Below are 22,561 nucleotides of genomic sequence, written 5' to 3' on the forward strand. Positions count from 1 at the left end.
CCTCGCACCGAGGATCGGGAGCAATAACAGACACACAATGCGCACAAATAAATCAATGAGCAGCTCTTTGCTGCCAGCAACAGGGAAACCTCGGGCTGATTAAATGCAGACGTGGGGTGTCTGGCAGGGCAGGAGGGCGGCTGGGCAGAGGGAACCCGCGTGGAGGCGAGGGGTGGGGGGAAGGGAGGCTAGGGGCTGCAGCAAAGAGAAACACCAAAGCCACATTGAAAAAATGGGGGTGACTTTCAAATGCAAACGGCCCGGAGGAGGGGAGGGGGGCCGGCCCGAGGGCGCCCGGGCCGGCTCGCCACCGGGGGCAACTTTCCGGTCGGGAGGTGCGGCCGGAGGGGCGGCGCCGGCGGCAGAGGCGGGAGTCGGGGGCCGAGGGGGGGAGTCACTTTAAAGGCTCTTTCTTACCCATAATGCTTTGTGGGGACGTTGACAAGTGGATCCAAGATGGCGTAGAAAGTAATGACAGGTAAGTCCTGACTTCCCCCTTCTCTGCTGCTGGGACCGCTCCGAGAACTGCCGGAGCCCTCCGGGGAGGGGACTGGACTCTCTTCTGGTTCCCCGGGCCCCGGGAGGGTCGGGCCCGGGGCGGGCTGGGGGTCCCGGCGGCCTTCGGCGGGGCCTGGGAAGCGGGGCTCTTCGAGGCGAGGCCCGGACGCTGGGGCTGTTTACAGCTTCTTCCCCTCCTCGGTCCCCTTCCCCTCCGCTGGGGGCCGAAGCGCCCTCGGCCCAGGCGGTGGACCGGGCCTTGCAGACCCGGGCCGCGAGCCGGCGGGAGGTTTCTCCGGCCCCCAGGACTCCGCGAGGGGGAGTCGAGCCTCTCTGCACGCTCCCCTTCTCCGGGTCGCGGCTGGGGGTGGGGAGCGTGCGGGCCTCCCACGCCCCGCTCGATTACCCCTCAGAGCTCGGACTTCCACCCGCGTGGGGCGGGGGCCCGAGGGTGGGCGTCGGAAAAAGTGGGTCAGGGGTGCGCCCCCTCCCTCCGCCGCCGAGGGCTGTTGCCTGAGCTTCACTTTTTACCTTCTTTCTCTGCCCCCTCCTCGGAAATTCTCTTTGGGCCACAAACACATCAACAAACATAAAAACACTATCCTTTCCTGGCGATTCCTTTAGGACTCCCCTTTTGTAGGGCTCAGGGACTGCAGTTTTACCTAGGGGCTTTGGTTCCTCTCCCCTTAAATTATTTGAGCTTTCTAACCCCCCCCACCCCCCATTTGCTGAGTGAGGGTCCTTCAGACAGGACTGGAAGCCGGGGTCTTAGGATTCCTTTTGAAGTGGGATCCTCAGGTTTTGTTTGAAACTCAAAAATGTTCTGCCTTTTCCCGCATAACTTATACTTTTCAGGGAAATCATTAATAGAATATGTATAACTCCAGAGACAGTGGATTCCTGGGGAGGGGGTGGGGAGTTGTCCTGGCTAGTTTGTTCTTAATTTTGCCCTCTCTTAAACTCAAATGAATGAGGTGTCTTCTCCCTCACTTCTTCATTTTTTTCTTCTTTTTTGAAAGTAAGGTGCTGAAGAGATAACTTTTTTATGTTGTGGATTTTAAGAGCATTTTATAATCTATTTTGTCATACGGAAAGGAAATATTTTTATTTTGAAGTTAAAACAAACAGACTCATTTACAAAGCTGCATACTGTACCATTTTGGTAACTTTTTCCATTTGAAATTTAGGTGCCCTTTCACTTCAGGCTGATAAAGTGTTTGCTACTGATCATGAATCTTAACTGGTGTTGTATAGACTTTACTTTTCTATTTGTCTCAGGATTTGGATGAAGTAATTGATCACTAAAGAACTACAGTGCTGGTGAGATGTGTAAGGTGAGACTGCAGTTTAAAATGATTTACCTGTTTTCCTTTTTTATTTTAATTAACTCATAAGGGTAAGGCTGAAACTTAAGTAATTTGATGGGGCCGTCTTTATTTTCCAAATAACTCATTCAATCAAGTGGGTGTATAGGCGGGCTAGGCTTAGAAAGGAAAAATGTGTCAAATGTACCAAACTTTTCAGTGTCTGCAACATACTCAACCATAGTGGAGCTTATCCAGAGCCAAATATTATTTGCAGCTATCCTTGATCAGTATCTTCACCAGGGGTAGTTGTAATTTGCCTATTTAAATTTCCTTGTGTAGTTTTAATTGGATGTCTTAATTTTATCTGTGTTTTGGTGTCCGTCACTTACCCTATGTTGAGTGTTACTGACTGTGTATGTGGATTTTGTATGTGCACAGTTTGTGGGAATCTTGCAAAGTACACCCTTTACATTGTAAAGAATTATTTTAGGCAAATAAGTCACTCCTTTTATTTTCTGAAAAGTGGAATAGTACTTGTCTCATAGTTACTTTGAAATAAAACCATTGGTGTTGAGTTTTGTTGAGCTTATAAGGGATAAGACTGGTTTGTCATTATTTTCTGGTCACACGTGGTGTGTGCATTCAAAGTGTTGCTTTATTTAATCTAACTGGTGATGCTTTGGATTTGAAGGACATTATTGATATAATGTTAATGAACATTTGGTATTTGGTACTGGGGAGAAGGAGAGAAGTTTGCTAATTTTACATTTTTCACATGCAATTTTCTCAACTTTAAAAATATTTTACTATGGTTTATTGAGAAAATTAAGTTACGATAGATTGATTAGTTACTGCAGGTTTTTTTTTCCCTAACACAGCTGGGTAGCATTTGGATTTTGAAATCCTCTCATAACTTTTCATATTATCACAGCATCTGTTTAAGAAGAATAAGCTGTGCTTTATTTTTTTTCCAGATTGAGGCATACAATTGACATTTTGCCTTTTAAAAAAGGACTTGGGAGAGGAAAGTGGACATAAACCCAGATTTTTTTGTAGGTGCACACACCACCTTTCCTTGTGTCTGAAACTCAGCAGTGCTTGTGTGTATCACATTTATTTTTATTCTTGGCAGAGCAAATACAGATTTTTAAATTTATTTATTTTCAGCTTACAGATGGAGGCATATTCCTGCCTTAGACCTCCCAATCGGAACCTTTTATTTTTATTTATTTGTTTTTTTGTTTGTTTGTTTTAAATTTACAGATTACTTTGTGGGAAGGAACCAGTGATGTGCTTTTTGGCTTACGGAGATGTTCATTTGTAGTCTAAAATTGAATATTTACAAGTAGGTAATCTTGTGTGGCTAGTGTTTGGCCTGAATTGTGTCATTTCCACAATTTTCACACATGTTGCCCATGTGAAGTATTAGTATTCACTTCAAAGTGAAGTTAGTGGTTGGCCACCAAACAAGTTGTTACACAAAGACTTCTAAAATGGGAAATACCATAGTATTGAAGGTTGCGGTGAAGTAGAAGTCTGTGTCTTTGAGCTGAATACAGGCGTAGCTTTTTTAGTCTGTCCTTTTGGCTGGGAAGCTAGGACACTATTTTTAGGTAAGGCTGTAGTTTTGGGGAGTCGGAAGTACCTCTCTGTCAGCTGGTAATTTGACTTTTGCAATTGTTAGCAAGAAGTTTCTTTTTCTGATACCATAAATATTTAATCTACATAGTTTTAAAGTCTATATACATTTTGGAGTGTCCAGTGTTTTCCTGGAGAGGGGAGTGAGCCAAACAATGGGAGAAATCATTCCTACTTGCAAAGGGCCTTGTGAGGTTTAAAAATATGTAGCATTATTCATGAAAGGCTAAGAATATTACAAAGGGAACTACAAATAAGTAGACCAGATCGTATACATGCATTTTCGTTCTCTTTCAGAAGTAGGCTTGGTATTAATATTAAATGCAAAATCAGTCTATAATTGTCTGTCAGACTATATTTAAGATCCCGATCCAGGCCTGGCAGAAGAAATAAGATCCTTTGCCTGTTGTTTTAAATGCATAGAAAATTGTGGGCCAAGTTTATCAACTTGTTGATACACAAGAGAGGGGGAGAAGCTACTTAAAAAATTATAAGCAAATTATTTTGGTTGTTTATTTTCATACACTTGGACAAGTGTACATGCAAATATAATTTGATTTCTAAGGAGTATTTTGAAATGTTTTCTAGGAGAGAACTATGATAGGTGTGGAGACTGTGGCCACACTAGTTTACAGTTCATTTAAATTGATGGGTGTAGTCAGGATTATTTCTGTAGCATTGGCTAGAAGCAGCCTAAAACAGTGGTCTGTCACTTTAAGGGTGGCTGGGATAATACTTTTAAGTAGTCCTGAATTTAATAAAGTTAATATTCCTTTTGAAAAATAATATTAGAGATGGCTATAACATGAATACTTTTAATTTATATGTATAATAGTTTTTTTTAAAAGCTATCAGTTGCCTAAAACAAATTGGAAGTTTTTCAGCATACTACCAAATAGACCAAGTTGTTAACTCATATAAATTGTACTGGGTCAATTTCTCCAAGAGCAGAAAGTTGCCTGATAACACCAGAGTTTGTATATTCATCTTGCTTTTGAATAAAAACAAACAAAACACCAAAAACTGATTCATCATTAGGTTCTTTACGGATTATATACATATGGTTTTGACTGAACTGTTCTAAAGTGTGAATGTGTGTGATTTTTGTCATTCCTGTACCATATTTAAGGTGTCCTCTACACATCTGAATTTTCCTTTTTGCTTTCTTCTGTGGAAATTCTTTTGGTGAAAATATTCCTGGAAGTCAAGCTTCCTGTCAGTAGGCAATATGTGTAACTATTAATAATGTCATTTAAAAAATTTTATTTGTATTAATTTATTTTCATGCAAAACTGATGCATGCTATGGTAAACAAATCTGAGCAGTACTTAAGTGTATAAAGTAAAAAAAGATGGAAAAAACAAGCCTCTGTTCTCCTTCCTCCATCTTTAGTCCTGTTCCCCTGAGCTAAGCATAGAAAACGGTTGGTGTCACTTGGCTTTCGGAAGACCTCTCTGTTGCTGAGGTAGAGTGGTAGCTGTGAAAGCAGAGGGAGAAGTCAGGGAAGGCATGGCCACCGAACCAGTTTAGATATTGTGTAGGGACTGTTCCACTCTTATTTCCTGTGATGTTAAGTAATATTGATAATCTTAAACTACCATCAGGTTGAGATAACTGTAATTGAATTGTTAGTGAAACACTCAAGCAGTTAATTGCATTGTCAGATCAGTCAAGTTTTGATTTGTTGATATTTTAAGGAAATAAATATTTGTGAACCTTAGGGCTGGGGGGGTAATGGTGATAATTACCATCTGTGGAATTATGTGATATGCTGCACAGTATCCTTATTATATAGGCTTTTTATAACTCATTATCTCTCCTTTAATCCTCATAACAACTCCAAGATATTTAAGATTTTATTGGGGAAGGGGAACAGGACTTTATTGGGGAACAGTGTGTACTTCCCGGCCTTTTTTCCAAGTCAAGTTGTTGTCCTTTCAATCTTAGCTGTGGAGGGCGCAGCTCAGCTCCAGGTCCAGTGGCTATTGCTAGTTGCAGGGGGCGCAGCCCACCATCCCTTGCGGGAGTCAAACCGGCAACCTTATGGTTGAGAGGACTTACTCCAATTAACTGAGCCATCTGGGAGCTCAGCGGCAGCTCAGCTCAAGGTGCCGTGTTCAATCTTAGTTGCAGGGGGCGCTGCCGACCATCCCTTGTGGGACTCGAGGAATCGAACTGGCAACCTTGTGGTTGAGAGCCCACTGGCCCATGTGGGAATCGAACCAGCAGTCTTCAGAGTAGGAGTGTGGAGCTCTAACCGCCTGAGCCACCGGGCCGGCCCCCAAGATAGTTTTTGTAATTTACGTTTTGCAAAGGAAGAAACTTAGACTAAATGTAAAGTGACATAACATCACAAGACAGTAAGTAGTGGTGCTGGTGTTTTGGAAAGCCTGTGCTCTTTCTATTGTAATGTACTCTGCTACTTCTGTCTAGTTTGTCTTTATTTTTCATATGAGGCATTTTAGGCCTGGCGAAGTCAAGTGACTTGCCCAAGGTCACACAACTAAGTAGCAACATTAAACCAAACTTTTATTTCTGGACTCTTATCTAAGTACTCTTGGTCCTTGCTGGTTATGCTATATTTTGTTGAAATACTACAGACCAAAAGACCAGAAGCTGTGAATACTGGATACAAATGCTTCAGAACTGATACATCAACCTTGGTATTTTTTACTATGTATTTAAAAGCTTCCTTCTCTCTCTTTCAGAAATTATAAAGAGCTCTGATGGGCTATTTGGGTGATACCCAGTGCAGTGAACTGCAGGTGAGTGAGTATGGTTTAGCAGAGCCTTACTTAGAAAACAAGAACTTGGTAATGCTTGAGAAAGAGACCAGAAAGACTTAATCTCAGCAAGAGCGACTGATCAGAAAGGATGAGGTGGGGCAGGGTGGAGCAGTGGTAACTGGAAGATGAGGGTCCTGACTGAAATGGCTACTTCTGGTCTGGAACAGACTGGATGATGCTGAACATACTCTGAAGAGACTGCCTGCTGCTTTGTCAGGGTTTGTTTGAAGAGAAGTGAGGGTAGGTTAATCTTCCACTTCTGTTCTGAATGAGTAACTGCACAGGGGCTCAACCTATCTGCATAAGATTGGAACTTAAGAGGTCCTTCAGTTTTTATGTCAACATTCTTGAGTGGCAATCACCCTGTGCTTTGATGAACTTGGTTAAGTATCGAATTGTTTTTTTTCTGTTATCTGCTATGTATGTATTGTCATAAACAACTATATATATTTGCATATTTGAGGCTCTAGATACAGAGAACACATCAATAGACACAAAAGTTTAAACTTTTTCTAATGGTTGTATTGGTCCTTCAAATAATTTAATTTTGCTGAAATGCCCTAAGTAAAGAAAAACAATTTAGTCTTGAATATTTACTATTTCACAGTAATCTGCTTGGTCCATTATAGTATCATGGTATTTCATTATTAAACTTAGAAAGTGGTAATACCTCAGAAAAACAGTTAGAAAACTGTTTTGTCCTTGTGGGACATCAGTGGTAAAATTATTTTTTGATATGTTTTCAATACTAGTCTCTTGTTAGACATCACCAGCCCCAGAAAGCTTCATCTGTTAATAAAATGACTTGCCATCTTGCCTTTTGGACTTTAGCTGGGTAAGATTTACAAGACGTTGCCAGCTACTTTTTACCCATCTGTTTTTTTTTTGTCGTTTTTTTACCCATCTGTTTTAAGATGGAGTTTTTAGTTTTCTGTTCCTTGTAGTTAAAATAACCTTTTCCCCTCTTTTAAGTATACCCAAGTCTCCTTGCCCCTAGTTTGTTGATTTGCCCTGAGTCTGGACTGCTTTGTAACTGTGATTCTGTTCGCCGCTGAGTCAGCAAGTCGGCCTTGAGAAGCCCAGAGCCTTTAATATAACAATATACTTTTTTACGGTTTATAATTGAATTTGGGCTTGGCTACGTGCTGATTGCTAAAATAATACCTGTTTATAGGGATCTTTGTTTCTTGAGTATATGATTCTTTTGCATGATTCATCCCTCACAGGTTCATGGGGATGATCAGAAGACCAATTGAGGTGGTTTTTTTGGTCCTTGAAAGCTGGGGTCTGGGGTTGTCATAGTTCATCATGATAAGAAGTGCATGAGAGTTTTCAGTTAAGGCCCAAGGGAGCCATAGAAGGAGGTGGGGACCTCTTCTTGAGACTATATCAAGCTTGTATCCTGGAACCACTCTGTTTCCTCAGTATGGTGGAACTTTCTTTCTTAAATTACGAGATAATTTAAGAATTGATATTAAATAAATAGTTAAAATTTGTGTTATTACACTAAAATAGTTGATTTTCTTTTTGGCATCCTTTAAAATATGTTTTGCTCATTTTAAATTATGGTGCATATAATTTGAATGTTTTCCTGTTTATTAGATCATGAAACATTTCCATGTTAAAGGTGTCACAATTTTAATTTATATGATTACCTTTCGAAAGGCAAAATATTTCATCAAGTCATGCTCCTATAATTCACCTACGTCTTTTTATGTTACATATTTATGTTGCTGGCTGATTTTCAGTTAATACTTTAATCTGCATTATTGTAGATATTGTATTTTTTTCTGATAATTATATCTCTAGGGTAAATTTTTGAGTATATCATTGTGTTAAATGGTATGAATGTTTTTATGGCTTTTGATACGAGTATATGTCGTCGTGCTGTTTTTCAAGAATATTTTACCAGTGTGTACTAACAGATACATGGTGTTTCTGTTTCAACGTGACTGGACAGAAATACATTTTTTCCTTAAAAGTTTTTTCTTATTTAATAGTGTAAAGTGGTACTTGCATGTCTTTGTTCTATGATGTTGAATTTTGCTCTTTGAGCCTCTTTATGTTAAATTGTTTGTTCATATCCTTGGATATTTTAAGCAATAAACTATTGATGTGGGCTTTGGATGATAAGGCAGGTGTAACCAGCTACTACACAGGTGACTATGAAAAAGATAACTAGAACACGTTCAGTGAAAATACTCAAAGAGAGTCTGGTTTAGGTGGTACATGATCTTGGGGATAGTGGGTAAAGGGGGAACAAGTGGGTTATTCCAAGATTCAATTCAGCAAATACTTGGGCGTCCACTGCGTCCCATATGCCTTTGTGTCCTCTGACTGCTTTTCCAGTTACCATGGCTGCTACCTGGTTGAAGGAGGAGGCTGCTTGAGACTGCTTGAGGTTTGACCGACTGGGGACTCTGGCTGCTGAAGTCCCTTTGTGCCTGCTGGGAGGGCTGAGGGGATCACTGTCTAGAGCATCTTTGACTCATTCAGGGCCTACCAGGTGCCTTGGCACTCTTCTTGAGAAGCTCTGTTCTGAGACATACAAAGATGAATAAAGCATCATTTCTATGGACAAGGAAGGCACCATCTAGTAGGGAGAATCGACTAATGATGAAAGGACTAATAGGAATTTGATAGGTACTATAAAATGGATTGGGACACAGTGCTTAGGCCTTAGGTGGAGGGAATGGCACTGCCCCCTTGGGGAGATGGAGGAATTCTTCAGCTGAAGAGGTGGCATTTATATTGCACCACTGTGACGATGAGAAGCAATGGAAAGAAGAGGGATGGTGGTGGTGGTGGTGGGGGAGGGCAGCTTGAGCAAAGGCTCGGTGGTGTTGGAAACGAGGCGGGTGCCAGGAAACTGTGTATCTAGATTACCTGGACCCTGGAATACATAAAGGAACATAGTGGAAGGTGAGGCTGCCAAGAGGTCAGGACTGAGTGTGGAGGGTCATACCGAGGAGGAGTATGATGGATGGGCAGTGAGGAGAAACTAGACAAGGGACTTGAGTTGGGTTCATGGTAATAGTTCGAGTGAGGAATGGTGAGGGCCTGAACTGAATTGGTGGCCTTGGGAATGGGAAGGAGGTGATGGATTCAAGAGATATTTTGGAGGTTGAACAGAGAGATGTGGTGACTGATTAGGTAGGAGGGGAAGGGAACAAACAGTCAGTTCTGTGTCTCAAGTCAGAGATGATGAGGTTTTTATGGTTGGGTGGCTGGCAGGATGGGCCATCAGGAATCGGGAAGTCAGGAGGAAGAACAGGTTTTAGAGGTTTAAAATAGAGACAAGATGAATTTGGTTTTGTGTGTTGAGTTTAAGGAACCAGTATAAAGCTGAAATAAGAATTTTAATCCTTAAAGGAACTGATGAGGAAGTTCTGGCCCGAAGGGTGAGAGGACTGGGTGAGGTCTCAGTCAGTTAAAGCAGGGCGAAGACTGAAACTTCCTGATTCTCAGCCCAGCTCTCTTTAACCCCCGCCTCCAGCTGAAAAGTGCTGGAGGTCCTCAGTGGTGGTGTTTTTCTCACACCTAGGTGTGTGCAACAGAAAGTTGGAAGTGGTAGAGTTTATGTTAGGGAGCGAGGACTTTAGTTTTTCATTTTTTTTTACATTATGGAAACTTCCAGATATACAGAAATGGAAAGAAAAGTATAATCAACTCCACTGTATCCATTGTCCAACTTTCACAGTTATTAATGTTGTTCCATCTGTTTTCTTCCTCCCCATCAATTATATTGAAGCAAGAGGGAGAAGGTGTTTTGGTGACCTGAAACTTTGTGTATTTGCAGGTAAGGAGACTTGAACAGTTTAGTGGGGTATTTCCAAGCTTTCTGGGTGGGGTCTGCAGTGAACAGAAGTAGGATTTACTCTAGAATTCCAGTGCTGCCTCAGACTTCTTTTTTGGGCAAATCACTTAAGTCTTCTGAATGTTAGTTTGTCTGTGAGATGGAGATACTATCAGCTTCACAGAATCACTTGAGATCAGGTATGTAAAATCCCTCTATGAACTCTAAACTTGGAGGCTCAAGTATTATGCAGATTTTAGTTGTCAGCAGTTGTACTTTGGGCTTCTGTGTTGCTGGCATGAGGTTTATAAACAAATTTTTATTATTCAACAAATATTTGTCAGCCCCCTGGGACTTCAGCAGTGAACAAAACAGACAAAATCTCAGCTCTCGTGGAGCTCATGTTCTAGATCTAGATGATAATACTTTTATAGTGATTGATAGTTATAATAGCTAATACTTTTATAGTGATTAGTGTGGGCCAGGAACTGTTCTAAGTGATTTCATATTTTAACCTATTTAATTCTTGCAACAGTCCTGTGAGGGAGTTATTGTTATTACCTCCAGTTTGCAGGTTTGGAGATGAGAAATTTTTATGCAGATTGTCTCAAGTCGCAATGCCAGGATTCAAATTTGGGCAGATGTGGCTTCAAGCCCATACTCTTAACCCCTGTGCCATAGAACATCTTTAACTCATACTAGTGTTTGATACAAATAAAAAAGTTAGGTCCAGATGGAAATTATTCCTAAACAAATAAACGTGCTCTTCTGGTAAAAGACAAAACAACAACAACAACAACAAAAAACAACCAGCAGTATTTCTCTGTGGAAAAGGTGTATTAGCATTTCATAGAACAGTATTTTTTCTCTTAACTTTTTATAGGCTTCCCCAACTTTCTTGATTTTTTTAGCTACAAATGGCCACCTCAGGTGAAGGCAGCCATTTTTCTTCTGGCACTTGCGCAGGATCTCTTCTTGCTTATAAGTCCCTTTTTCCTCTTCTCCCACTCCCCCTTTTCCTTATCTGGAGGGGAATGTCCTCTGATCTCCCCTACTCTCTGTTCTTCCCTTTTCTCATAGTTGTGTTATCCCTTTCCAGTCTCAGCTGTCCACGTCCTGAGGGACTGCTTTCCTCCTGCCCTCGCCTGCTCTTTCTTCCCTCGGCTGCCTCTGCCAGCCACTCTGAACCTTACACTGTGCTTTGGCTTTTCTGAGTTTATTTAGTGGGACTAATGTTGGGAGCTCTTTCCCGCCTCAGGCCCTGGCTCTGCTCTCTCAGCTCAGTCGTCCTTCGTGGGCAGGCCACGTTGGGAAATGGGCAGTGGGCATTCCTTAAGTTTGCATCTGGATTACAAAATAGGCCTTACTGCTTACTTATAAAGAGGGTATTATGGTTTAGATGCTTTTTAATAAATGTGGTAACATATACAAAACATAAAATTTATTATCTAAACCATTTTAGCATACAATTCAGTGACAGTACATTCGCGTTGTTGCAGTACTGTCACCATCCTCCATCTCCAGAATTTTTTCATCCCCCCCAAACTGGAACTCTGTGCCCTTTAAACACACACTCTCCGTTGCCTGCTCCCTCAGCCCCTGGCAGCCACCGTTCTACTTTCTGTCTCTATGAATCTGACTACTTTAGGGACCTCAGATAAGTGCTATCACACAATGTATGTCCTTTTATGCCTGGCTTATTTCAATTAGCATAGTGTCTTCAAGGTCCATTTTATGTGGTAGCATCCTGTGTCAGCATTTCCTTCCTTTTTAAGGCTAAGTAATATACCATTGTATGTAAATAGCACATGTTAAAAATCCATTCATCTGCTGATAGACACTTGAGTTGTTTCCACCTTTGGCTTTTGTGAATAATGCTGCAGTGAATGTGGCTGTACAAATATCTGTTTGAATCCCTGCTTTCTGTTCTTTTGGGAAATACCCAGAAGTGGAATTGTTGGATCATATGGTAATGTTTTGTTTAAATTTGGGGGAATCACCGTACTGTTTTCCATAGCAGTGGCACCATTTTATGCCCCACCAGCAGTGCACAAGGTTCCAGTTTCTCGACATCCTTGCCAACACTTGTTCTTTATTTATTTTTATAGTAACCATCCTAATGGGTGTGAAGGGATAACATATACCTGTTTTAAAGGTGTCTTACGTAGAATCATAGAATTTCAGGACTGGAAATGATACTAAGGTCTCTAATTCAGTTAGCGGTAGACAGCAAGGAGTGTCCTCCTCTGCCTCAGCATTTCCACTGTCTTCTCAACTGAAGAGAGGCATTTTGGGCAGGTGTGTCTATCTTGGCTCGTAGGCTTCGAGCTGAGTTGTCTGTGCTGCGGGTACATGGAATGAAGAGATCTGCCAGTGACCCTCTTTCTTACACTTCTTTACAGTCTCCACCTGTGTCTTCTGGGTTATGTAATCTTGCCAGCTTCTTTAAGGAATAAAATAATTGTGTTCAAATAAACATATTTAAAAAAACTAGATACATTAGAAATTGACGAGCCCAAGATCAGTATAAACTGCCTAGCTAATTAAGAAGACTATATTCAATATCAATTTGTAGGGAACCTAAATAATATTCCTGAATGTTAACTATAATTTCTTAACTATGTGAAATAAATCACCCCTTTTTGATAATTTTTTTTCAACTTGGAAAAGATAAATTAAGCAGTACACAGAATATATTTTCTATTTAAGAAAAAAATAAAACTGGATTAATTTGGGTTTTGAATCACTTTTTTAAGTTAAAGCCATTTGTTTAATTTACATTATGAAAATCTTTAGGACTACAGCAAAGTCGAAAGAACAGTATAATCAATACTCAGTTGTTAGCATTTTGCCATAATCTGCCTTGTCTCTTTTTCTAAATAGAGGTGTGTTTTTTTGTTGTTGTTTTTTCTGAGCCAACTGAAAGTAAGAAGTGGCAGACAAACATCTTGGATGGCACTTCATCCATCATGTATCTCCTAAGAATGAGGACATTTTTCTTCATAAACATAATAGCATTCTTATACTTTAGAAAATAATTCAATAATGCTAACGGTTATGCTATCAAATATCAAGTCAATATATAAATCCCCATTTAGCTCCTAAATATGTTTCGTTTCTCTAGGTCATTATGTCCCTTTAGTTTCTTTTAATCTAGAATAGTTCCCCCCTCTCCTTCTTGTTTTTCATGATGACGAACTGTGTTGCTTGTTGAAAAATTAGAAAATGCAGATGAATAAAAAAATCTGTAATTGACCACTCAAGAGATACTAATTTTTACTTTTAATTTTGGATTAATTTCAGATTTACAGAAAAGTTGTAAATGTAGGTTAGAGTTCTCATGTACTCTTCACCTAGTTTTCCCCCGTTGTTAACATTTTACATTTCTATGGTACATTTGTCAAATCCAAGAAACTATCATTGGAACGTTAGTATTAAGTAATTTTCAGATTTCGTTTGGATTTCCCAGTGTTTCCACTAAAACCCTTTTTCTGTTCAGAGATCTACCTAGGAACCATATTGAATGTAGTTGTCCTATCCTCTGGGTTATGACAGTTTTTCTGATTTTCCTTGTTTTTATGACAATTTTGAAGAGTCCTGGTCAGGTATTTCATAGAATGTCCTTCAGTTTGGTTTGTCTGATGTTTTCCTCATGATTAGATTGGAGTTATGGGTTTTGGAGAAGGAGATAATCACTTTTAATATTTTGTTTCATATCTCTCTTGGCTTTTTACGTAAAATACTCTGTACATGCAGATACGCATTTTATAAAAGTGGGATTATAGATTATATTATTTTATAATTTGCTTGTCGTTATTTACAAAGTGAGATTACACTATAAATACTATTTTGTAACCTGCTTTTGTTAACTTTACATCTTTCCAATAACTCCTATTCTTAACACTATTTCTGTAGGAAACTCTTCTGAGTTTTCAAACATCTGATTTGAAAATACAGTTTTAGAGCACTGACTGTTGGTAAATTGAAGACAGCCTTTAAGAGGGATGATGATGATGGTGGTGGTGGTAGTATCCTTTTGTTTTAATTATTCAGTTGGCTCTTTTATAGTTATGTTTTATTTAAAAAGGTCAACCGTTTTAGATTATGATGTGTATACACATCTAAACAGATAATATGGAAGGAAAAAGTAATAAAGACAAAGAACAGAATATGTTTTATAATAAAGTTTTCTTGGCAAACGGCAATCTTTTCTAGAAGTCAGTCTTTTAATATAATTTGCCTGTTTTGTAAATATGGGTTTCTGTTTTTTTGTATCTTTGATTAGTAAGCATATTACGATTTGGGAGGAGGCTAAAACTCTTTAAGAAATAATTAGGAATTATTGAAACTAAGAAGGCAATGGGTCAGGTAAAATCAAAGTAATAGGTATAAAAAGAATTTTCAGATTTAGCTGTTGATATGTTTTAAAAATTTAGTTCTTGTTTTTATCATTTTAGTCACTGAAACAGATGGTAGAAGGTCCATCAGGATATTTCTTTTATGTGTTTAAAACATTTACTTTGCTGTATTGAATTTTATTCATTCTGGAATTTGGGAGAGTTTACCCCTTTATGAAAGAGATTTTTCAAAATAGAATATGATTGATCATCTTAGTTTCTAGTTTTCTTCTCAGTAGGCTTAGCTTCTCTTCTAATGCTTCTTGCATACTCGGTGATTGTATAAGAGTTTTAGAGAAAAATGCAAGTCTGGCTGAATACTAAGCACAGTACAATAAATAAACTTTATTACTTTGCAGAATATTTTGCCTATGTATCCCATATAACCACAGATTCCAGTTTTGTATAAAAGCAGATAAATTTAAAGATAATACAACATTCCACTTTATGACTTGTCGTGCTAATGAGAATTGAATTTGGTATAGGACATCTTGGAATGCTTGGCATTTAGGTTATTTTAGGTCATCTCTTTGGGAAATTCAATTAAAACATTTGTTGAATGGTTTTAGTGAATTGAATGGTTGCCATGGGGCTATAAATGATGTAAAATAAAATATGACTCCTATTTATAAGATAGTTGTGCTAGGGGTTAAGGCATCTGACATGATATATTTAATGCAGGATAATAGATGATTAGGAGGCCAAATCATTCTGTAAGAAGTAATGCTGGGGGCGGCCTGTTGGCTCAGTTGGTTAGAGCACAGTGCTCAGAACACCAATGTCGTCAGTTCAGTTCCCACATGGGCCAGTGAGATGCACCCTCCACAACTAGAGTAAAAACAGCAGCTTGACTTGGAGCTGATGGGTCCTGGAAAAACACACTGTTCCCCAATATCCCCCCCCCCCCCGCAAAAAAAAAGATTAAAAAACAAAAAGAAGTAATGCTGGTTTGGGTAGAAGAGCATTTTAGGAAATTAGGCCCTGAAATATTCATTTAAAGCTGTGTAGGATTTAGGTCCAGAGAGAGGAGGGAAAGGACATTCGGATGAGGGAAGGGCATTGTCAGAGATTCGGAATCTGGACTGTGCTTGGGGCTTGCGTGGGGAGTGGTGGGAAAGTTAGGTTGTAGCCAGACTGTGGGTAGCCTGGCTCTCTAGAAATGAGCTTGGAAGTTATTTTACAGGCATTTTGGAACCGCTGTGCCTTCTCTAGAGTAATGATTCTTAATGTTTTTCCTCCCTGAGGAAGCATGACATACTTTTACTAGTTGTAGTGTCTCACTGAGGCCATGCTGCCCAGTGGGGAAAAGGGGCAAGTTCTGATACGCTTTCCTTACTCCGCTGTGCTAGGTCATGTGGGTTTTTTAACGATGTATCATTCTGGCTTTTCTTTTTTTTTTTTGTCATAATATATTTACTACTTTCTAGTATAGTCTTGTTTTCAGAATAATAATGGAGTTTCCACAGGGAGAGTAATAATGTGTGAGGCAGTATAAAGGCAAATTACTGACTTTTTAAAAAATGTGAATTTCTAATACATACATAAGAGTTATTTTTGTTAAATTTTTGTTTTTTAGATATGTTAGGAAACATATATTTTATTATGTTTGTCTTTTAAGTTTTCCTATGGTTTTATTGTTTATATAGTTTAATAATTAAAGATAACTTGAGGTCTAATCAAGAACTGATTATGGATTTTAGTAATTTTTGTCCAAGTGGATAGTGGTAATGTTTAGCAGAACTCACCAGTCTCTGAAACCTTAACAGATTCATTCTACCCAAGTTAATTATGAGGTAGATAATTTTTTTTGTCTAGTGGAGACAAGTGTATAAGACAGATACAGAAATCATCTTCAAGTTAGATTGAAATTTTAGTTACTACTGTTGGCTCCCGCTATTTGATCAGAGTTTATTTTCTTTGAAGTCTGTCTCTAATCAAGTAAGATTTAGGTCTTTTGAAAAAAAAGAGGACCATGACTGCATTAACAAGAAAATTTAAGGAAGATAACTGATTTAAAAAAAAATGAAAGTACATTACATGACTTGATTTCAAGGTTGCCTGGTGGTTACTCTCATACTGTTATAGAAAGAAATCCACAGTGGGAGGAGAATGATACTTACAAATCATTTTCTTATCATCTATTATTGAAACTGTCTTAGTTCAGGCCAGTCTGCCTACCACCTCTGTGGTACACTACTGATTTCATTTTTATTCCAGTATTTACTTTTGATCCTGGACCAGTTATCTACAGTGGAACTCTTCAAACGTATCCTAAATTTTGTGCCAAGTGAACTCAATGATTTTTCTATTTGGAGACATTCTTTCTGAGGTTCCATTCTTGCCTCTAAAACCTACATGTGTGGGAGGAAATGTATAGGTTTTCCATTTATTAACAACAAACTTATCTTTCTTTTCAGTTTTTAAAGAGCATGTCCATTGTGACTTTGAGGTTCACACTTTAAAAATAATTTTTTACAAATACTTTTAAAATTATACAGTAAAGCTGACTTTTTAAATTTTGGTGTACAGTTCTGTTCATTTAACACATGTATAGTTTATGTACCCATCACCACAATCAGGAGACAGAATAGTATCATCACCTCAAAAATTCCTGCATGTTATCCTTTATGGTTACCCATCCCCATCCCATAACCCCTGCAACCACTGACCTTCTCTCCGTCCCTATAGTTTTGTCTTTTTGAGATTATCATATAAGTGGAATTATACAATATGTGAGCTTTTGAGACCAGGTTCTTTTACTTTGTCTTGGACATTCATCTAAGTTATTGCATATATTGAAAGTTCCTTTTTATTGCTCAGTAGTGTTCCACTGTCACTCATCGAAGGACATTTGGGTTGTTTCCAGTTTTTAGTAGTTATGAATAGAGTTGTTAAAAACATTTGTGTACAGATTTTTGTGTGAACATAAGTTTTCATTTCTCTAGGGTAACTGTGGGAAGAGGTGATTACTAGGTCATATAGTGAGTATATTTTTAACTTTATAGGAAACTGTCAACCTTTTTTCCAGAGTGGCTGTGCAATTTTATATTCCCAGTAGCAATGTGTGAGAGTTCATATATTCCACATCACTGATATTATCAATAATTTAAGTTTAGCCATTTTAATAGGTGTGTAGTAGTATATAGTCATGGTTTTAATTTGCATTTCTCTGTTGACTAATGCCATTGAACATATTTTTATATGCTTATTTGACATGATTATATCCTCTTTGTGGAGTGTCTGTTTAAATCTTTTCCCCAGCTTTTAACTGGGTTGCTTTCTTATGGTTGGGTTCTGAGAGTTTGCTATACATTCAGATACAAATCCTTTTTCAGATACGTGATTTGCAAATAATTTTCTCTCAGTATTTAGTTTGTCTTTTAATCTTTTAACAGTGTCCTTCAAAGAGCAAAATGTTTGATTTTGATAAAGTCCAATTTATCAGTTTTCATTTTTGGACTGCACTGCGATGGATAGATTTTGAAACAAATTTCTATTCTCTAAAAGGGGTGTAAAGTAACTTAGTGATAGGAATGTTCTCGTAAAGTTGACTTTTGTGGAAGGTGCAAAAAGTTATCCTTTTATGGAAAGGTGGTACTAATTAGTATACTCTCTAGTCTTGGGGGCACATAATGACTTTTGCTTAATTAAAGGAGATGATTGGCTTAGGTTTGTGAGGGTTTTCACACTTTTTAAAAATGATTATCACTAATACTAGATTATCACTAATGTGGCTAATATATGGATACTTTTATAATGCAGAATTATGTAGGAAATTAGTTTTTAAGAGTGTTCCAGAGTTAAAATGGTGATATTTTGTATTCACATTTGATGCTTTTGGGAGTGCCTGAGTTGAGTTTCTCTTCCATCGGAACATCATCGGAACCTTGATTGTGGGTTCAGAATCAGTGTCATGGCTGTGTCAAGACTGTTTAGATTTAAATCCTGCTTCTCTAGTTTACAGTGTAACTGTGGGTAAGTAACTTACCTTCTCTGTGCTTTATCTGTAAGTGGGAATGATAATAATAATAATAAAATGCACCCTTTAAGGTTATTAATAAGGATTAAATTAGATTGCATGAATATAGTCTTTTCAGCAGCATCTGGCACACAGTAAGCATTTAGCAAATGGTTCTTCTTATTATTGTTGCTGAAATAGCTTTATGATAAAGTTTATATGTCTTAGAATTACATTTTCAAGAAACAGAATAACCAAATATCACACTAAGCCATTTCTTTCCTATGCCTATTTTTTCTCTTCACACTTACTGTTATTAGTAATCAATAACTGTGACCAGTATTACTAATAATCGTGTATATACAGTTTTATAAAACAATTATCAGCTCATTTGGTTTTTACATAATGTGAAATACTAATCAATATACATACATACATACATTAATAAGTTCCAGTTGCCTGAAATATCAGCCTAAAACTGGGTTAAGCTAGAAAGAAATTTCTTGGCTCACCTAACTGCAAAGTCCAGGCACAGCTAGCTGGATTCAGGGCTCAAATGATGTCTTCAGGACTCAGTTTTTTCCCCATGAGTCAACTCTGCCTTTTCCTTATAGACTTCAGTTACAGGCACTATATGTTACAAAAATGGCCACAGCATATGCAACCCCTGTAGCCTCTAAGATTGTAGATTCAGCACAAAAGAGCACCTGTGTCTTTCCCAGGCATCTAAACAAAAGTCTCATGATTTCTCATTGGCTCTTAAGGGATCACATGTCTTATCCTGAGCCAATCCCTGTATTTAGGGCTGTGAGGCCCGGATTGGCCAGTTCTGGTCACGTGTCTCCCTTGGATCTCTGGTGGAGTCAGCTCTTCAGGAACCACGTGGACTGAGAGTGGGGGAGAGGTGAATTCTCACAGGGTAATTGTGGGCTTTTATTACCAGGAAAAGGAATGGATACTGGGTGGCCAAACAACCAATGTGATATTAGTCTCTTCCACAGGTCAGCAACAGATCATAGGAGTTAATGGATTTGGAATAGTATCTTGGTTTCTGATTCCAGCTTTCTTGCCTGTGAAGTTATCTCTTCCAAGTCTGTGTTACTCACAGACGTAGGAGTTTGCAGAAAGTTACAGTGTTTTATATTCTTTTAGTGAAAATTGGATAATTTTTAACAGGAAGAGAAAGAATCAAGGTACATAGGGGTGGACTTAACAATGGGCAGATGTAGTGCTTCTTACACTGGTGTGATTCATGTGACTCAGCTCCGTTCTCTGGGCCTCTCTGTCCCCCTGGGGGAGGCTCTGTAGGCCGATTGTGGTATGTGTAGCAAGGTCACGCTGCTTTCTGAAAACCAGAGAAAACAGCTGAACAGAGATCATTGTACTGAGATCCACACTACAGCAAAGTATGCCTGGTGAGGTTCAGGTAGGCCTTAGCTGGAAACTAACGATCAGGGCCTGATTACCAAAGGTAATTGAGATAGAAACCTTGCCGTCTGTGGTAGGCATCTGAGCCTAGCGTATCAGGGACTTACTCTTTCTAAGTTAAGTCATTTCCCCCCAAAGCTCCTGTCACTGATAGTTCTAATCTCCACTTGTATGTTAATGTTATGGAGATCTCCCTGGCTGATACATTTGGTGACTAATGTTGACAGTAATCTGTGATCTCCCCTCTAGCCAGTTTTAGGGGTGAGCTTGTCTTTATCAGTGATATACAAATGCACTTTTCTCCAATGACTATTCTTGCATAATCATTATCAGTTTATTGAGATGGAGAAAATAGGTTGAAGTAGTTATATAGTGATATTTTATTTTCTATAAATATAATATTGTATGTTGAAATCAGTAAAATGATTTCCACTTTATATAAATTGAAAATTTGAAATTTTAGGGAAATAACAATAGCTAATTCTTATTGAGCACTTACAGTGTGCCAGGCATTCATTCAAGCACTTTATACCTATTATTTCACTTAAGCCTTACAATAACCATAGGAGATAGGTATTGGTTGTCTTCTTGCCATTTTAGAGGTGAGCCAGTTGAGATACTTGAGATTAAGTCACCTGTCCCAGGCCATGAATCTGGTGAGTGGCAGCTGGTGAATGACAGAGCTGGTGAGTTTTGAATGCAAGTCTTCTGGCTCTGAGCCTCTGTTCTGAATCATTGTGCTGCATTGTCTGCCTAGGAAGAATTTAGCAGTATTAGTGTTTCTTTTCTTTTTACTTCTTTTTGTAATATTTTCTAGATGTGGGCTGGGAGGTTTATAGGTAAGATTTGCTAATTCTAGGGCCTTTGGTATTCATTGATTTATCCACTATTGTTACTGGCAAGCAAATACTATATGCTTGTCTGTATCAGTAGCAATTTTACCCCCCAGGGGACATTAATGTCTGGGGACATTTTTAGTTGTCACAAGTTGGGAGATGTGCTACCGGTATCTAGTGAGTAGAAGACAGGGATGCTGCTAAAGATCTTACAATGCACAGGACAGACCCCCCCACAACAAAGAATTATTTAGCCCAAAATGTCACTAGCATCAATTCTGACCTATATAATTAATGATGCTATTGTAATGCCATTCTTATGTCCAAAGCCAGTGTGGTAATGTACAATCATTTTTTATTTTTGTTTGATAATTGATTTCACCCAAATTTATACATGTTTATATGGGGCATAAATACCAACTACAACTGAAATATTTAAATTCCCGTAAATCAAACTGGGAATTATAGTCCACCTAAGGACAGCTGAGGAAGTTGAAAGGGAGGCCATGGAAAAACTGAGAATACACTACTCTAAATATTTGTTGGATTATCTTGTTAATAACACAGATTTCATTTTTTATGTTAAAAGTTAAATGTAAACATATAAAAAAATATCTTGTAATTTGAAAAACCATGCTTTGGTATTTTTTAAATTAAAAGTTTCAGACTGAGGAGAGTAGAGAATATTATATTCTCCACATTATATATCCACATATATACCAGCATATTTAACAAATGCTAACAAATATGAAGTCCTTTTTGAACTCTTCCTCGTCCCATTCCGTAGGTATTTCTACATTTTTTGATACACCAAGAATCTCAAAGGTTGGAGGGGCCTAAACATCTTCTGATGTCCGTCATCATGCTTCACCTTCTGCTACTGTCTTCTGGCTGCGTACCAACAACTTTCTCCCCTCACCTTTCACTGCAGTATGTAGGCAGTGCACAGGCCGCAGGACAGCCCGGGGAGGGCAGAGCCAGGTTGTCTTCCAAGCTGGACAGGCCAAGGCAGCAGAGTATGTGTAGGCTGGAGAGAGGCAGGAGGGACGAATAAATACCTTGTGGCTGGTTGGTAAGGTAGAAGGTAGGAAGCGCAGGGGAGGTGCAGGTGGGAGCAGGAAGGAGGCACAATCCCTGTGCTCGGCAGAGCTTGTGACAAGAGGTCAGCAAGGGTGGTCCCCTGAAGCAGTATTATGCTTGTCAGGTCAAAGGGTTTTAGGTCTCTGCCCAGGTTTTCTACTTCCTTCTATATGACTGATCTAAGTAGGGAGAGGCCGTACTTCAATTCTCAATATCTCTTACTGGGACTATTTTAGTTGTCTTTTATTAATGACAATGGCTGCCTCTCACCAGTTCTTCTCAGGACTTATACATGATAGGTGCCTTCTTTATTTAACTTTCCGTCGTGTCCATTGCTCGTGGGATAAATCCCTCCCCTCACTTCTTGTGGCATTTGAGGTCACTCATAGCCCCTCCTTTTCTTCCCTCCCCTCCTCTTTCCCTCCTCCTCCTCTGACACAGCTGGAGTGTAAGTCAGTCCTGTACTTGCTCCTCTTGGTGATTTCACTTGAACTCCTCTTTCTGAAAAGCTCACATATGCTCTCCCTGTCATCTGTGTGGTGAACTTTTGTTCACCTTTTGAGGCCAGCTTATGCCTTTTGGCAGATGGAATGTTGTGCTTGTAATTGTTCATTTGTGCTTTGCCTCTCTTGCTAGAATCAGAGTTTCTTAAAAGCCATGATGGCATGCCCCATCTTTGAATTCATTCAGTGCTGCTAGTAACACAGGGCCTGGCCTCAGGAAATGTTTGCTGAATTGAATTAATATGGAGTTCAAACTTGCATTTTAGCCAGTTTTTTATATTGGTGGGAAAAATCCTATGTAATACATAGATTTTGATTTTCTGTAATCACGGAA

The 22,561-nt window shown here is 38.9% G+C and overlaps 1 protein-coding gene across 8 annotated transcripts in view; it reads left to right on the plus strand.

Moving 5' to 3' along the window:
* Positions 1 to 429: 429 nt before the first annotated feature.
* The window catches only part of HELZ (helicase with zinc finger), a 134,045-nt gene continuing 111,913 nt past the window's right edge, over positions 430 to 22,561 (plus strand). For 3 of the 8 annotated variants that reach the window (XM_019733019.2, XM_019733024.2, XM_074320765.1), the window contains exons 1-3: positions 430 to 478; positions 1,777 to 1,832; positions 6,152 to 6,208. The gene's annotated coding sequence lies outside the window, so the exon portion shown is untranslated. Of the gene's footprint in view, positions 479 to 1,776; positions 1,833 to 6,151; positions 6,209 to 9,980; positions 10,029 to 22,561 lie in introns of all 8 variants that reach the window. The other 5 variants (XM_019733023.2, XM_074320764.1, XM_019733020.2 and 2 more) reach the window with 4 other exon arrangements.

Source organism: Rhinolophus sinicus, linkage group LG15 (assembly GCF_036562045.2).
Source record: "Rhinolophus sinicus isolate RSC01 linkage group LG15, ASM3656204v1, whole genome shotgun sequence".
NCBI classification, from domain to species: Eukaryota; Metazoa; Chordata; class Mammalia; order Chiroptera; family Rhinolophidae; genus Rhinolophus; species Rhinolophus sinicus.